Here is a 3,935-nt window from a genome sequence, read left to right as displayed (position 1 = left end):
TTCTGACCATGTGTCTTAAGTGGTAGAGAGGAAATTCTTTTTATTAAATGTTAGATGGTTTGTGGGCCACAGCAAGGCCATAAGGAAGGAAGCTAGAGTTTCTTATCAGCTTATGATATTCACACAGTCCTACTCCTCAGCAATGTGCAGAGAGGCACTAGCTTCTTCTAAGGCATGTCTGGTTGAGGACACGGCACCTACTCTACCTACTCTACTCAGCTTTGAAGGACTGGCCCAAAGGAAGGTGAACAGTGCTGAGCTCTGATGGTCTTGAAGTGAATACTGCCCAAATCTGAGGATCCACTGGGTTTCAGAACAGACAAGACCGTGTGCTGTTAGTTAATTTTAAGTAGTTTCCCTGCCCAGCAGTCTGCCTGGTTTCTATTAAATCCAGACATCTTCCCATGAAGTGCTTTGGGAAACCAAGGGTTCACTTGGGGTTTCACTCTAGATATATGACACAAAAATTACACATGGCAACACTCAGCAATGCAGTACCTGACTCCCTTTTTGGAACTCTATGTTTTTTGAATTTATCATGAAATAGCAACCCTCCCTATTAAAAGAGAGCATGACGGTTGCTGCTAGAAACTACAGTTGTCATTGAGGTCTTTTTGGGAAATAAAAGAACATGCTAGAAGGGTACAGAATATGTATGCAGAGGCAAACCTTTCCACATTTTTCTCAATTAACAACACAAATTTGTAATTTCAGTTACATATCAAACTACACAGCTAAGAGGAAAAACTAAGAGAAATCCTTCCCTTTTTAAGCATTTCTATGAATCTGTAGTAGTTGTTTTTCTTCTTTATATTTTTCATTGTATCATCTAGCATTAGCTGAATATGCTGAGGTAAAAGCTTTCCTCCAGACTTAGCCAGTAACTCTACTAAAATCAAGAGCTAGTTGAGGATGGTAAATTCACGCTGCTTTTGAAATAGTTAATAATGACAAGAGAATACATGCTGTATGTAAAAATTCTGATTTGGCTGACGACATTGCAGTACGGCAAGTAGGATTATCACCATTTAAGTTTTATATCCCATTGGAACAAGTGTTTAAACAGAAGCTGCTTCAGACATAGGGATTATCATTTAGTTAAAAATAATTATGACAAAAGCTGAGAGTAAAACTAATTCCTGGGGATACAGTGTATATTATTGTAACTTCTGCACAGACAAATACCACTCAGATAGTCTCAAGATTTAAATGTGCTCAAGCAGTTCCTGCCAAAATACACTACAATAAAATTAAAGAAAATGTAAAGCAAACAAACATACAACAACCACAAAACTGATCACATGTAAGTGTCCCATTAGATCACAAAATGAATATATCAGCACCATGAGCTTACATGAATTTGCATTGCAGCTGTGTCCTGATTTATACAAGTGCTGTGATTCTCCATATTTTATTCTTACTTTTTCACACTTTTTTTTTTTTTTTCCCTGAAAGGAAAAAGAGAAACTCACACCCAACTTCATCTAAGCTATTTCAGAGTAGCATTAAAGCTCTGACTTAGGCTGACAAATGACCTCCCTGTAGGGATGTCTCTCTTTGCACAAAACTGGCCATTGAAAAATATTGTAATCATCCATGGTGGTGATTTTATTGGAATAAGCTTATTCATTCCTGTTGGCTGTCAAGCAAGTTTCTGCATGAGCCATTTATCAAAAAATCAATGGGAGGCTTTTGAATATCATTTTTTCTTGAAAATATATAGAAATACCAAAGTTTCGTAATGTATTGATGTCCATCCCTGTGTGTGTGTGGGGGGGGGGGTTGTGGGGGGAGGAGTGAAATGAAATTGTCTGGAGAATAAAAAAAGATATGGAGCTCTGAAGTTCTCTTGGATAAGGTCTCAGCGTGTCTTGGAAATCCCCCTTCCCCTCTTCCCCACAAATCCCCATCAAGTGGGGACACTTTACTCTGATTTTCCAAAGCTATGGAACAGATAAATGAGCAAAACAACTTCCATAAATGTGAAATGAAAGATAATTGTAATGTTAAAAATGAACAGCACTCCAAGAGAGCTTTTGCAATGTGGACTGCATCCTGACAGAAGTCCACCCATCATACTCTTTTTTGTTTTGTTTTGTTTTGTTTTGTGTTGTGTTGTTTTCCTTCTGGATTCTCTGACCATCTGAGCACATTCAGAGTATCTGCTACAGACCACTCTCAAGAAATGGAATATTGGATAGACTAACTTTCATTCTAATAGATTGCAATTATTCATAAGTTTCTTACATAATATAGAATAATTTAGATAATTAAAATATATGTTAACAAACTCCAGTTGTGCAAACAGAAAGAAGAAAAAATAAACAAACCAAACAAAAAACAACAACAAAACAAAAACAAGATTCCTAGGACATGTATGTAGATAAATTTGCTCTGTGAGATTCTCAGATACACAGCAAATTGGAAGTTTCCATTATTTTCTTGAAGCCAGTTACTCCTCATTAGAACAGAACTGTCATTTCAAAGCTCAGGGGTACCTGTGCTGATTCCTCAGCTTACTTCTGCAACCATGACCCCAACCAGTTTTGTTTGTTGAACAATGACTCTGTGATTGAACCCAGTTCACTGAAGGACTTCAGCCACTGGACAATTTTGACAATGCTCATTGTTGAACATGTCTATCAGAATTTCCACAGCATAGGAGAGTGAGTATAGAAGACCTAGAGAAGTATCATTACCTCCTCACCTGTTTCCTGTTCCTCACCTGTTTTCCCCCTGACCTGTGTCTGATCTTGACTTCAGGATCAGAAACAGAAAAAAACAGTAGATCTGGCTGGACCATCTACTAAAGCATCCAGGTTTTCCTCCAGTGCATGTGTGAGGACACCTCTGAGTTCAGAGTCAAGTAACTTTTTGTTCAAGCCCATAAGACATTTGCTTTTATATTCAAGTTTGTTACAAGTATTTGTCAGGATGCAGTCTGTGTAAGCAGAATATCTACACTTGCATGGACAGTTGTACCACATTTGTAAAGTGCATAAAACAGGAAGATAAATTTATGCAAACATACATGGAAAATTAGATATGCAGAGAAAGAAAGGATATCTCATGACATTCCCTCTTAAGGCTAAGAGGTGCATAGTGAAAGACCTCCTCATTTCTATGCACCTGGCAGTGTGTGCAGCCCATGGGATGAAGCTTCACAGGAGACCTCACCTTAGGCAATGTGTGTTTTACCTCAATTTGAGGCTTCTGATAATGTTTCAGAGAGAGCACTGGAGAGCTCTGTATCTCGGTATTCTCACCTTGCATACTGAATTCTTTTCCATCTGTAGATGATAGATGATCACAGACATTTCATTTGGTGTGCCAGCTGAGAATTGTGAAGCATGGTATATCAATAAGAGAAAGAACATTTCTGAAATTAAATAGGTTTAGATCTGCTTAAAACACTGAAGAACTTAAAAGTATTCTGATGTCAGTAACATTTTTTAAAGTTCTGACTGTGATGTATGAACGTGGGTGAAATGGGTAGATGGATGGAGGTAAAGACAATCGGATCACTAACTAAAACCGTGAGATGAAGGAAGGTTAAAAAGCATAAAGTAGCACTGTTCAGAAGTTAAGGTGCCAAAGCCAAAGAGGATTAATGTGTTGTAACTGTAATATAAAATGTCAGAAAAACTCATTTGTTTCAGTGTGACACTGATAAAAAGACAAGAAAACACACATGAAAATTAAAAAGAAAAGAAAGTTAATGAGGGCTTCAGGAAGCATATTTCTTGCAGAGAATCTTAATACTCCAGCCTGCTTTCAAGAGCAAATTGTAAGACAAAAGCTGTGTGATAATTCAAGAAAGAAATATGTAAAATGTCATGCTGTTATCCTGATTACTGGCTAGATTTATGATATAAACTTCACAAATTACAGTATATAAAGTGGAGAGGCGGAATAAATATTCTTTCTAAAACTTA

The sequence above is a fragment of the Anas acuta genome, chromosome Z (assembly GCF_963932015.1).
Source record: "Anas acuta chromosome Z, bAnaAcu1.1, whole genome shotgun sequence".
NCBI lineage: Eukaryota > Metazoa > Chordata > Aves > Anseriformes > Anatidae > Anas > Anas acuta.
This window is presented reverse-complemented; position numbering follows the sequence as displayed.